Consider the following 14,817-nt stretch of genomic DNA (forward strand, 5'->3'; position numbering starts at 1 on the left):
CTATGACAGAGCTCAAAAAGAATTTTGAAAATCAAGAAAGGGAGACTGAAGAAAAATTGGCGGGGAAATGAGCAGATGCAGCAAAAACATGAAAACAAAGTGAGTAACAGTGAAGGAGATCCAAAAAAATGCTGAAGAAAATACATGTTAAAAACCAACTTAGGTCAAATGGATAAAACTGTTCAAAAATTATTGAGGAGAAGAATGCTTTAAAAAGTAGCATTGGACAGATGGAAAAGGAGATATGAAAACTCTCTGAGGAAAATAAATCCTTCAGATATACAATGGAGCTAAATGAACCTGGTGACTTTATGATAAATCAAGACACAATGCTTCAAAACCAAAATAATGAAATATTAGAATAAAATGTGAAACATCTCATTGAAAAAAACAACTGATCTGCAAAACAGATCCAGAAAAGATAATTTGAAAATTATTGTGATACCTGAAAGTCATGATCAGCAAAAGAGTCATAGCCTCATTTTTAAATAATTTGTACAAGAAAATTGGCCAGATCTCCTAGAAGCAGAGTGAGAAATAAAAATTGAGAGAATCCATTGATCTTCCCTGGAAAGAGACTCAAAAAAACTACCCCTAGGAATATTATACTTAAGTTCCAGAAGTCCCAAGTAAAAGAGAAAATATTACAAGCAGCCAGTAGGACACAATTCAAATATCGTGGAGCTGCAGTCAGGGTCACACAGGATTTAGCAGCAACTAAATTAAGGGCTCATAGGGCTTGGAATATAATGTTCTGGAAGGCAAAAGAACTTGGAATGCAACAAAGAATCAACTACCCAGCAAAAGTGAACATCCTCTTCCTGGGGAAAAGATGGACTTTCAATGAAACAGGGGAATTTCAAATGTTCCTGTTGAAAAAACAGAGATGAAAAGAAAGATTGACCTTAAAGTACAGGACTCAGGTGAAGCATAGAGAGTGGAGGAGAAGGGTAAATTATGAGGAACATAATGATGATGAACTACATGTATTCCTGCATAGAAAATGATACTGATAATACTCATGAAACTTCTCATTTAATAGAGTAGGTAAAAGGAACTTTTATAGATAAAGGAAAGGAGATAGCTGAATTTGAAGATATGATATATGGTAAAAATGAAGTCAATGGTTAAAAGGGAATTGTACTGGCAGTAAGAGAAAGGAGAAGTGGAATAGGCTAAGATATTTCACATAAAAGATATTTTTTTGCAATGAGCTTTTGCAATGATGTGGAAGGGATATAGGCAAGGGGGAAATTAGGGAACCTTCACTCTCAGCAGAGATGGCTCAAAGAGGAAATAGCATACATACTCAATAGGATATAGACATCTAGATTAAAAAGTAGAGAAGGGGAATGGGGGAATGGGGGGATGTGGACAATAGAGGAAAGGGTAGATCATAGGAGAAAATAGATATAACACATTTTCTTTTTTACTTTTTTGCAAGGGGCCGGGATCGGGTTGTCTATCTGGGACCATGGGGCTGGGTGGTTGCTGGGTCTTTGGGGTGGGATGTGGGCTTAGGGCCAGTGCTCTGTCCACTGAGCCACTCAGCAACCCTAAAACACATTTTAGAAGAGGGAAAGAGTAAAAGGAGAGAGAAAATATAATATATGGTAGTGAGGAAGAATGGATGGAAGGAATTACAATCAGCAACATCAACTGTGGAAAAATATGAAAGTAAAAAGGAGATGAGCAGATGCAGGGAAAACATGATGGACTTATGATACAGAATGTGATCTACCCAAGAAAGAGCTGATGATGTCAGAACACAGACTGAAACACATTTTTTTTCTTTCTTTTACTTTATTTCTCATGAGTTTCTATATATTTGTGGGAGAGGGGGTATTATTTTTACTCTTAAACAAGAATATTTTAGCCATGTATAAATAAAATCATATTAACCAAAAAGTATGAGTAGATCAAAAAACAAATATTAGAAATAGTTAATACATTCATTCAAGTTCATGACAATCATGTGAAAACATATCAATATTTATGGAATATAGCAAAAGCAATCCTTAGGGGAAATTTTATGTCCATAAATGCATACATTAATAAATTAGAAGATTAGTTTACTTCTTTTGCAATTAAAAGAAAAAGAAGAAAATAAATAGTATCCCTAAGTAAATACAAAATTTGAAATGCTGAAACTCACAGGAGAGATAAATAAAATTGAAAGTAAGAAAATTAATGAATTACTCAATAAAAATAAGAGACAATTTTATGAAAGATACCATAAAACATGTAAACATTTGGCTAATTATATTTTAAAAAATAAAGGATAAAATCAAATGGACAGTATCAAAAAGGAAAATGGTGAATACTCCAACAATTAAGAGAAAATTAGGGGCGCCTAGGTGTCATAGTGGATAAAGCACCGGCTTGGAGTCAGGAGTACCTGGGTTCAAATCTGGTCCCAGACACTTAATAATTATCTAGCTGTGTGGCCTTGGGCAAGCCACTTAACCCCATTTGCCTTGACAAAAGCCTAAAAAAAAGACAGAGAGAGAAAATTAGAGTGATAATTTGGAACTATTTTGCCTAATTATATACATCAAAAAAATCTTAAAATCTAAATGAAATGGATGACTATTAAAAATATCCAATTACTCAGATTATCAGAAGAGGAAATAAAAAAATTTAAATTTCTCCATTTCAGGGAAATAAAGAAATTGAACAAGTCAAAAATGAAATGTGCAAAAAAAAATCTCTATGACCATGTTTTCACAAATGAATTCCATCAAATATTTGTATATTTATTTTGACAAAAGAAACATTTTATTCATTTTGAACTTCACAATTTTCCTACTAATCTTGTTTTCTTTCCCCCACCCCTCATAGAAGGCAGTCTATTAGTCTATACATTGTTTCCATGGTATACATTCATCTAAGTTGAATGTGATGAGACAGAAACATATCCTTAAAGAAGAAAAATAATGTAGAAGATATAGTAAAATTACATAGTAAGATAACAATTTTAAATTAAAGGCAATAGTCTTGGGTCTTTGTTCAAACTCCACAATTCTTTCTCTGGATACAGATGGTATTCTGCATCACAGATAACCCAAATTTCTGCCTGATTGTTACACTGATGGAATGAGCAAGTCCGTTAAGCTCAATCTTCACTCCCATAGTGCTGTTAGGGTGAACAGTGTTCTGGTTCTGCTTAACTTGCTGAGCAGTTCATGAAAATCCTTCCAGGTTTCCCTGAATTCCCATCCCTCCTGGTTTCTAATAACAATAGTGTTCCATGACATACATATACCACAGTTTATTAAGCCATTCCCCAATTAATGGACATTCATTTTATTTCCAATTCTTTGCCACCACAAATAGAGCAGCCATGAATATTTTTGTACAAGTGATATTTTTACCCTTTTTCATAATCTCTTTGGGATATAGATTCAGTAGTGGTATTACTGGAACAAAGGGTATGCACATTTTTCGTTGCCTTTTTGGCATAATTCCAAATTGCTCTCCTGAAAAGTTGGATAAGATCACAGCACCACCAACAATGTATTAGTGTCCCAGATTTTCCATATCCCTTCCAACAGTGATCACTATCCTTTCTGTTCATATTGGCCAGTCTGAGAGATGTGAGGTGATGCCACAGAGTTGCTTCAATTTGCATTTCTCCAATAAATAGTGATTTAGAGCAATTTTTCAAATGACTCTATGGCTTTGATTTTCTCATCTGGAAGTTTTCTTTGCATATGCTTTGATAATCTGTCAATTGGGGGATGGCTTGTCCTTTTAAAAATTTGACTTAGTTCTCTGCAAATTTTAGAAATGAGTCCTTTGTCAGAAATCCTAGTTGCAAAAATTGTTTCCCAATTTACTACATTTCTTTTGATCTTGGTTACAGTGGTTTTCTCTGTGTAACAGCTTTTTAATTTAATGTAATTAAATTATCTAGTTTGCTTTTAATGATGTTTTCCATCTCTTTCTTTGGCATAAACTGCTTCCCTTTCCATAGATCTAACAGTGAAACTATTTTTTGATCTTCTAGTTTGCTTATAATATTGTCCTTCATGTCTGAATTCTATATCCATTTGGATCTTAACATTTTATAAAGTGTGAGGTGTTGGTCTAATCCAAGTTTCCTCAATTACTAACTTCCAATTTTCCCTAAAGTTTTTTTAATCAAAGAGAGAGTTTTTATCCCAATAGCTGGACTCTTTGAGTTTATCAAACAGCAGATTACGATAATCCTTTCCTGCTATTGCACCTAGTCTGATTCACTGATCCACCACTATATTTCTTAGCCAATACCAGACAGTGTGATGACTGATGATTTATAATTCATTTTAGATCAGGTAGGGTTAATTAACCTACTTTTGCTCTTTTTTCATTAATTCCCTGGAGATTCTCGACTTTTCTATTTCTCTATATGAATTTATTTACAAACTTTTTGACTCATTAAAGTATTATTTTGGAATTTTGATTGGTAGGGCACTAAACAAACATTTTAATTTTGATAGAATTGTCATTTTTTTATTATATTTGCATTGCCTATCCATGAGCAGTTGATATTTGCCCAGTCATTTAAATCTGATTTTATTTGTGTGAGAAGTGTTTTGCAATTGTTTCCAAAAAGTTCTGAGTCTGCTTTGGCAGGTAGACTCCCAATCATTTTATATTGTCTGAAGTTACTTTGTATGAGATTTCTCTTTCTAGCTCTTTCTGATGCATCTTGTTAGTCATATATAGAAATGTTGAGGATTTATGAGGGTTTATTTTATATTCTATGACTTTTCTAAAGTTGCTTAATATTTCTAATAATTTTTAGATTTTTTTTTGATTTTCTAGGTATACCATCACATTCATCTGCAAAAAGTGAGAGCTTTGTCTCTTCCTTCCCAGTTCTAATTCCTTCAATTTCTTTTTCTTCTCTAATTGCTGAAGCTAACATTTCTAATATGATGTTGAATAGTAGTGGTGATAATGGGCATCCTTGCTTCACATTTGATCTTATAGGGAATGCCTGTAGCGTATTCACATTGCATATAATTCTTGTTCATGTTTTCAGATACATATTGCTTTTTATCCTAAGTAACAAACCATTTATTCCTAAGCTCTCTAGTGTTTTTATTAGGAATGGGTGCTGTGTTGTCAAAAGCTTTTTCAGCATCTATTGATATATGATTTCTGATAAGTTTGTTATTGATATAAGTAATTATACTAACAGTTTTCCTAAAGTTGAACCTGCATTCCTGGGATATATCATAATTGGTTATAATGTATTATCCTAGTGATGATTTGTAATAATTTTGCTAAGATTTTATTTAAGATTTTTTGCATCTATATTGAACAGGGAGATGAGTAAATAATTTTCTTTCTCTGTTTTAACTATTCCTGGTTTAGATGTCAGCACCATATTGGTGTCATAGAAAGAGTTAGGCAGAGTTTAGTCTTCAATTGTTCCTTAACTGTTTGATAGAATTCACTTGTGAATCCATCTGACCCTGGAGATCTTTTTTCTTAGGGAGTTCTATAATGACTTGCAAATTTTTATTTTGTGATATAGGGTTATTTAAGCATTTAGTTTCCTCTTCATTTAACCTGGGCAACATATTTTTGTAAATAGTCATCTATTTCACTTAGATTATCAAATTTATTGGCATAGAGTTGAGCAAAATGTTTCTGAATTATTACTTTAATTTCATTCTTATTGGTGCTGAGTTCAACTTTTTCATTTATGATATTAGCAATTGGGTTTTCTTCTTTCTTTTTAAAATCAAATTAACCAGAGTTTTATCAATTTTATTGGATTTTTCACAAAACCAACTCTTGATGTTATTAGTTCAATAATTTCCTTGATTTCAATTTTATTAATTTCTTCTTTATTTTTTACAATTTCTACTTTGCTATTTAATTGGGGGGTTAATTTATTCTTTCTCTAATTTGTTTTTTAGTTCCATGTTTTATTCATAGATTTCCTCTTTCTCTAATTTATTGATGTAACCATTTAAAGATATAATATATCCCCTGACCAACACCTCTTATCATATACAAAGATAATATAAATGAGTATATGATTTAGACATAAAGGGTGATAATATATCAACTTTATGGAGAAAAGAAACATTTATGAACAAAGTTTAGACAAAACAATTGAAATGAAAAATAGATAATATTGATTACATTAAACTGGGAAAGTATTTAAATAAATAAAACCAATATAAAAAAGATAAGATGGAGAAGAAGAAACTGGGAAAACATTTTATAATCAGTATTTCTGATAAAGGTCTCATTTTTAAAATATAAAGAGAACTGAGTCAATTTTAGAAGAATGCTGTTGTTCTCCAATTGATAAATGAAACAATGCCCAAAATAGTATAAAACTGTGTATACCTTTTGATACAGCAATGCTAATACTTAGCTGTATTCCAAAGAGATCACAAAATAGGGGAAAAGACCCACATTCATTATAGCTCTTTTTGTGATGAGAAGGAGTTGGAAATTGAAGGAATGCCCATCACTTGGGGAATGGTTGAACAAATGTGGCATATGTATTTAAAGAAATATAATTACTCTACAGGAATCAATGAATAAGCAGATTTCCTAGAAAATTTTGAAGGATTTACTTGAGCTTATGTTGAGTGAAATGAGTAGAATCAATAGAACATGGTTCACCTTACAGCAGCATTTTGTGATGATTAATTATTATAGACTTAGCTCCTCTTAGCAATAGGGTGACCAAACAAAGTTGTCAAAATCTGTGAATGAAAATACTTTTCACATCCAGGAACAATCTATGGAAATTTAATGTATGGGGTGGCTAGGTGGTGCAGTGGATAGAGCACTGGCCCTGGAGTCAGGAATACCTGAGTTCAAATGTGGCCTCAGACACTTAATAATTACCTAGCTGTGGGGCCATGGGAAAGCCACTTAATCCCATTGCCTTGCAAAAACTAAAAAAAAAATGAATGCAGATTAAAGTATCCTATTTCCACAGTTATAATGCTATTACTTTTCAGTTTTTCTTTTTCTTTCTCATTAATTTTCCCTTTTTGTTTTGATTCTTCATTCAAAGCCTGACTAATATGGAAATATGTCTCTGTATGAATCAGATTACTTGTTAAACTACATTCTAAGGAGAAAAGGGTCAACCCCTTTACAGAAAACAATGTTGGAAATTATCTTTTCATATAATTGGAAAAATATTCATTTCTGATTAAAATAGAAAACTAGGAAATAAATGACCAAAGGCTCTATATATAGGTTCTTAAAAGAAATGAAAGTTATCATTATAAAAAAAAAATTCTTGAAATTAGTAATGTGGGAAGCAAGGTGGTGCAGCAGGTAGAGCACCAGCCTTAAAGTCAGTATAATCTAAATTAGTAATAAAGAAATTTTAATGAAATTAACTCTGGGGTATCATATTACATCTACCAAAGAACTGTACATGACTGAAAAGAAAAATTGCAAAACTTATCTTTCCATATAATGATATATCTATGTATGTATCTATCTATATAAATTTACATGTATATATTCAGACATATTTGTATGTGTTTATATATATTATTCACTGGTTTCTCAACATCTTTTAGTAAATATATTATTCTAAATTCTAAATTGAAAAAATGAAAAAATAAAGTTTTTCTGAGTAAGAGAAAATTATCTAGAATGAAGAGGACTTTAATTATAGAATGTTGGTTCTAAAAGGCATAAAGTCTGGTAGAGGAGTCAAACTGTTTAAAAAGGGTAGGAGAGTTTAGAGCTGGGCAGCAGAAGAGGTAGTTTGCATTTGCTGTTGATGATGGAATAATAGGGATTAGGGGAGCAAAAGATGAATTTTGCTAGCAAGATAGTTGTGAAAATAAAAGGTGATCTAAAATAGGAGATGAGAGGATCTACATATTTAGGAAGGTTGTATAGTGAAAGCTACCTATTAATCAAAATAACACCTAATGAGGAGGTCTATTTAGATTTATAAATTTGTGAAGAGCTGGTGACACTTTTTTTGGTTTTGGTTTTGTTTTTACAAGACAAAGTGACTTACCCAGGATCACAGAGCTAGGTAATTATTAAGTGTCTGAGGCTGAATTTGAACTCAGGTCCTCTTGATTCTAGGGCTCTATCCACTGTGCCACCTTAGATGCCCCTGCTATTGACACTGTTAATAGCAATTGTGGCAAGGTATGCTTAGGGTTTTCTGTTTAGAAAGGTCATTAGTCTATGAATAGCTTCTGTCCAGAAAGAGAATATAAGTCCTTAATGGGATCATTCCAATTAACTCTTCTTTCCAGCAGGCAAAAGGCAATGAGAATGTTCTTGCAGCTTATACTAACCATCTATACACGATGAGTCTAGAATAATACATGACCACTTTGCTTCATTATACCACTCAACCACTATATTTTCTTTCCAACTTTGGTGTTTAAACTAGATTCCCTGACTTGAAATCCAATGCTATTTTCACCACATCTTTCTTTTTTTGCCTCTAAAATTATACAATGTGGTAGGATCACATTTCTTCTATAGGAAAGTCTACACTCAAGGAGAAAATGCATACCTGTCAGATATATTAAATTACTTCTGTGACTTTCTGAAGAACAGTTATCTTTGTCCATGGAACAGGAAAAATCTTAATTGAAAAAGAAATAGTCAACTAGTGATTTAGGTGGTAAACATAAGAAAATTTGGGGACAATTTAGATTGACTGAATTGTTCATTTAATATTTGACTATTTTCTAGTCATAGTCACAGCCTCAACGCTTGCTTTCTCTTCTTTTTTCTTTGTAAATACTCAGTGTGATAATTGTTTAAGATCTAATTCCAGTGGACACCTAATTTGTGTCACCAACTGACCCTTAATTCTAGTAATCTATGAACTTTTTTCTCATTTAGGTCTAATTGCATCTTTCTTTATTACTATTTTAACTGTAAATTAAGAATGACAATACCATTCCAATCAACAACAATGAAGCCAATAATTAAGCTTCAATATTCCAATAAGCATATTTATGGGAAATAAATTTAAAAATTTCAAGTCTTAATTTTGAAAGAAAAATGAACAATCTCCCAAATAAGGTTTGGTACTTCATCAAAACTCTTGCTTCATGATATTTTGTTGACTGAGAATCAATGACCTCATGATATGGAAGACAAATTTTATACTTTTATTTAATATTTTAAAAATATTCCATTTTCATATATTTTTTTCTTTTTAAAATTCAAACTCAAAATTCTCTATTTTCATCCTCTTATTTCCACTGAGAGCATATTTAGCATATTAAAAATTCATGAGACATCATGCAAAATTTTTTCCCTATTAACTACATTTTTCAAAAAAATGAAAACTATACTTCAATTTGCATTTAGAATACATCAGCTCTTTCTCTGAACATGGATGTCATTTTTTCAGTGTGAGTTCTTCACAATTGTCTTAGTTAATAGTGGTCAGTGTAGTAAAGCCTTTCACACTTGATTTTCATTATCATCTTGTTGTCACTGTACACAAATGATCTAACAGTTTCTCTCACTCCATTTAGCATTAGTTTATATATTGCTTGCCTTGGTTTTCTGAAATTGTGCCCTCATCATTTCCCATAGAACAATGATACTTCATCATAGTCATATGCCATCTGTTCAGCCATTCCCCAATTGATGAACATCACTTGGATTTTCAATTCTTTTTTTAAAAATAATTAATTTATTTAATTTCACAACACTACAATAGTCTTGTAAAAGTAAACATAATCCCCATTCACCCACAAAGATAATGAAAACTCAAGAAAAATAAAATGAGAGGAAAAAAATGAACATCAGTCTGTGCTCAGATACAATCAGCTCTGGATCTGGGATGGTTCACATTTTTATCAAATGTCCATCAGAGAAGTAGATTCAATATTTTCCACACAGTACCTATGGCTAACTATGTTTCCCTCCATTTTATTCCTCCCCAATCCCATTTATTCGATTCTCTCACCCTTATACTTTGTCCCTCCTCAAAAGTATGTTGTATCAGAATAAACTAACCCATGATGTTCTTTCTCTTCTATCACCAATACCACCCTTACTCTCCCCCGTCCCCTTTCTTTTCTTTCATCTTCCTTTATTTATTTTCATCCATATGCACATGTATATGTACTAATTACAAAATTTCCTTCCACCCTCCCTTCCCACCCCCCCTCCTCTCAGTGGCAAAAAGTCAGTTTAGCATTGCACATATATATTTTTGATAAACTGGTTTACAAATAAGTTATTTTAGATATGAGAAATTAGGATTAAGGGAAAGAAATACATAAGCAATACTTTTTATAAAGTGTTCATCAGATTCTGAAGGGTTTTTTTGTCTTTGGTTTTGTGTGTGTGTGTGTGTGTGTGTGTGTGTGTGTGTGTGTGTGTGTGTGTGTGTGTGTGTTTCTTTTTGTTTGGTTTTCTTCCTCTGGATGGAGATAGCATTGCCTATAGCTGGTCTAATACAATTGTCCTTAGCTCTCTGAACTGCTGGAAGGAGTTGCTTACATCAATGTTGTTCATCTCATAATGTTATTATTGTGTACATTGTTCTCTTGGCTCTACTGCCTTCACTCAGCATCAGATCCCATAAGTTATTCCAAGATTCTCTAGAGCCTGACCATTTATGATTTTCTATAGAACAATAGTATCCCACAGTATTCATATGTCATAACATGTTTAGTCATTCTCCAAGTGATGGGCATCCCCTCAATGTCCACCTCTATAAAATAAAGAGCTGCTATGAGTATTTTGGAACATGTGGGACTTTTCTCATTATTTTATGATTTCTTCTGGATATAGGTCTAGAACTAGAATTGATGTATTAAAGGGTATGAACAGTTTTATTTCTCTTTGGACATAGTTACATATTCTTCTCTACAATAGTTGGATATATTCACAACTTCACCAGCAGTGCATCAATTTCCCAGTCCTCCCACAACCTCTCCTTCATTAATCATCTTCCCTTTTTCTCATTTTGGTCAATCTGAAAGTTGTGAGATAATATCTCAATGTTGCTTTAATTTTCATTCTCTAATGTATAATGATTTGGAGCATTTTTTCATATGATTATGAAAATGATTATGATTTTTTCATTATGCTATAGCTTTAATTTCTTTATTTGTTATTTTATATATTCATATCTTTTGACAATTTATCAATTGAGGAATGACTTGTAATCTTATAAATTTGATGGAATTCTCTATATATTTTAGAAATGAGACCTTTATCAAAACTCCTAACTGTGAAGATTTTTTTCCCTAGCTTTCTGCTTTCCTTCTTATTTTGGCAGCATTGATTTTATTATTGCAAAACCTTTTTCATTTAATATAGTCAAAAAATTCATTTTGCAGTTTATAATGTGATCCCATTGTTGTTTGGTCATAAATTTATCTCCTTTTCATAGATCTGATAGTTAAGAGTATTTCTCAGTCAACTAATTTATCTTTGCTGTCACTCTTTATATCTAAATTCTGAATGCATTTTGACCTTATTTGGTATAGGTGTTAGATGTGGATCTGTGCCCAGTTTTTTCCATATTATTTTCCAGTTTTCCCAACAATTTTTTGTCAAATAGTGAGTTCTTATACCAGATATTGATGTCTTTGGTTTATCAAATAGTAGATTACTGTAGTTATATATTGCAGCAGATTCTTCTTCTTCTTTCAAATGGTTGAAGCATTGTTTCATTTGGAGGAGTCAGAGGGGAGGACTCAATAGATGTCTTCAAATATTTAAGGGTTTTGATTTATTGTGACTTACTTAAGATTGTTTTACTTAAGTGTTGGGAGATATAAGAGATGTGGAACTAATAAACAAATTTTCCAACTTCCCTCCTACCCATTCCCCTCAAAAATCTGTTTCTGAATCTCTGAAATAGAATCCCTGTTCCTAAATACTCCCAAGATATAGAGAACTCAATTAACCAACTCCCAGACCTCAAAATATTTTGTTGGTTTCCTCATCTCTATCTTCTCACCTTCTCTGTTCAAGGATGGACTAATCCTTCACCTTGAATGCATATTAGAGCCAAGAGCAATAACAGGCAGAGGGGGAAAATGCATCCCCCTCTATGAAAGGGGCTGGGATATAATGAGTGGTGAAATGAGGCGTCCCATAACTGAGATGACTGAATGGAGGGCTTGGAGGTAGGGGAAAAGGCATAGGTCCCTCAGGGAAGGAGCTAGTTGCCTAAAAATCCTCTCAGGGTGAGTTGCCATTACTTTGCTTACCCTTCTGGTGACTGTTACAAAACCAAACACAGACAACATCTTTGTCAAGGCCCAGATTCTCAGCAATATTGTTGATCTGCTGAAGTGTGAGTTTGGGGCATTGGAGAAACTTGTTCTCCAAGCTCAATGAGTGTGCGTTTCCTCTTTCTGGCTTGTTGAAGGACTGTCTATCCCAGCCTTGCACCATCTCCTTAACGTGGTCCTTGTCAAGAGCTGCTTCTAGCCACCTACGCAGCGGAGCTGGGACCTGATACTTATTCTTGAAGGGAAGTTGTAGGCCCTCAAAGTGACAGAAGGTGGTCTGGCTAAAAACCTTCCCAAAGAGAGCCCCCAAGTGATGCCTACATCAGTCTGGTTATAACCAAGAGTGATGCTCTTCCACTTCACCTCCTTGGCAAACTGCTCCAGTTCCTCTGGGGAAGGGGTCCCCTGTGGCTGCTTGTCGCCACTCTCTGTCAGCTCAATCTTGGAGACTGGAACAGTGATGGGAGTCTCTGGGGAGCTGGCTTAGGAAGGACTCTCAACCCAGGCTCTGCATCACTGTTGGCTGCAGCAATCTCCTGTGCAGGTGGAGCCATCACTCCCACTCTGGGCTGAGGTTCACAGTAGATACACTTCCCCACATGTTGTACAAATGGAACGGGGCCATTTCCCCACCCATCTGGCTTAGGTACATTCCAGTCCCTCCAGGTGGGCCTTGAAAGCCTGATCAGTTCCATGTAGGCTCTGACCCTCCCACACCATCCCCCCCAAAAGGGTGGTAAGAAATATTCAGGAACCAGGTGTCCGGCCATGCAACTGCTGCAGCTTCTTTTTAACCTATCCTCATCCACTGATTCATTGCTCTATTTCTTAACCAATATCAGTCAGTTTTGATGACTGCTGATTTTTAGTATAGATTTAGATCTGATAGAGCTCAGTCACCTTCCTTTACCTTTTTTACTATCAATTTCCTTGCTATTCTAGACCTTTTGTTGCTCCAAGTGAATTTTGTTCCTTTTTTTCCCCCTAGCTTGGTAATGTAGTTATTTGGTAGTTTGATTGTTATGACACTGAATAAACAATTTGATTTGGCTAGAATTGCCATTTTTTATTACATTAGCTTGACCTAACCATAACAATTTGACATTTTCCAAATTATTTAGATCTGACTTTAATTGGGTGAGAAGAGCTTTACCATTATACTCATACAATTTCTGGACCTGTTCCCTTTCTCACATCCATTTCCTCCTTTTTTTTTCCTTTAGGGTAAGATAGATTTCTATACCCTATTGAGTGTGTATGTTGTTTCCTCTCTGAGTTGTTTTCAATAAGAATGAAGACCTATTCATTCCCCTCACCTTCTCCCCTCCCACTCCATTGCAAATGCTTCTTTTTGACTCTTTTTATGTAAAATATCTTAGACTATTCTACCTCTCCTTTCCCTTTCTTCAGGTACATCCATTTTTTCACCCATTAAGTTCATCTTTAATATATTATAACTTCATATTCAGCTATCTTCTGTTCCTTGTCTATATATGCTCCTTCCAAGTGTTCTAATGAATAAGATGGTTCATATGAATTATCAGTATCATTCCGTGCAGAAAGGCAAGCAATTCAAGATCATTAAATCCCACATAATTTCCCTTCCCAGTCACACTCTCTATGCTTCACCTGAGTCCTGTACTTGGAAGATCAAACTATCTATTCAACTCTGTTCATTTCAGCAGAAAACTTAGAAAGTCCCCTATTTCCTTGAATGTCCATTTTGTCCCCTGCAAAAAAATGTTCAGTTTTATTGGATAATTGATTCTCAGTTGTAATCAAATATCATATCCAAGAATATAATGTTCCAAGTCCTTCAAATAATTAATGCAGACAATGCTGAATTCTGTGTAATCCTGATTGCAATGACAGGAATATTTGAATTGTTTCTTTCTGGATGCCTGTAACATTTTCTCTTTGACTTGGGAGTTCTGGAATTTAGTGATAATATACCTGGGAATTTTTGTGGGTGGGGGGATATCTTTCAGAAGGCAATTGTTGGATTCCTTCAATTTCTATTTTACCATCAGCTTCTAGAATATCAGGACAATTTTCTTGCAGAATTTCTCTAAAAATGAATTCTAGACCCTTTTACTTATCATGAATTTCAGGTAACCCAATCATTTTTAAATTATCCCTACTAGTTCTGTTTTCCAGATCAGTTGTTTTTCCAATGAGATAGTTCACCATTTTTTTTTTAGTTTTTTATTCTTTGGGTTTTGTTTTATAATTTTCTTGATTTCTCACAAAGTCATCAGTTTTCCTTAATGCTATTCTACATTTCAAGGAGTTATTTTCTTCAGGGAACTTTCTGATCTCCTTTTCCATTTGACCAATTCTTCTTTATAATGCATTCTTCACTTTATTGACCTTCTGTATTGCTTTTTTCCTTTTGAAAATGGATCTAAACTGGTGTTTAATATGTTATTTTCCTCAGCAATTTTTTGTATCTCCTTCACCAAACTACTGATTTGGCTTTCATGATTTCCCTATATTGCTCTCATTTTTCTTCCCAATTTTTCCTCTATCTCTCTCTCACTTGATTTACAAAACCTTTTTGGAGCTCTTCCACAGCCTGAGACCAATTCCTATT

At 33.7% G+C, this 14,817-nt stretch overlaps 1 pseudogene; it reads right to left on the minus strand.

Annotated features, from left to right (window-relative positions):
• Positions 1–11,975: 11,975 nt before the first annotated feature.
• On the minus strand, positions 11,976–12,994 carry LOC141522662 (POU domain, class 5, transcription factor 1-like; annotated as a pseudogene).
• Between the last annotated feature and the right edge of the window lie 1,823 nt (positions 12,995–14,817).

The sequence above is a fragment of the Macrotis lagotis genome, chromosome 4 (assembly GCF_037893015.1).
Source record: "Macrotis lagotis isolate mMagLag1 chromosome 4, bilby.v1.9.chrom.fasta, whole genome shotgun sequence".
Classification (NCBI taxonomy): Eukaryota; Metazoa; Chordata; class Mammalia; order Peramelemorphia; family Peramelidae; genus Macrotis; species Macrotis lagotis.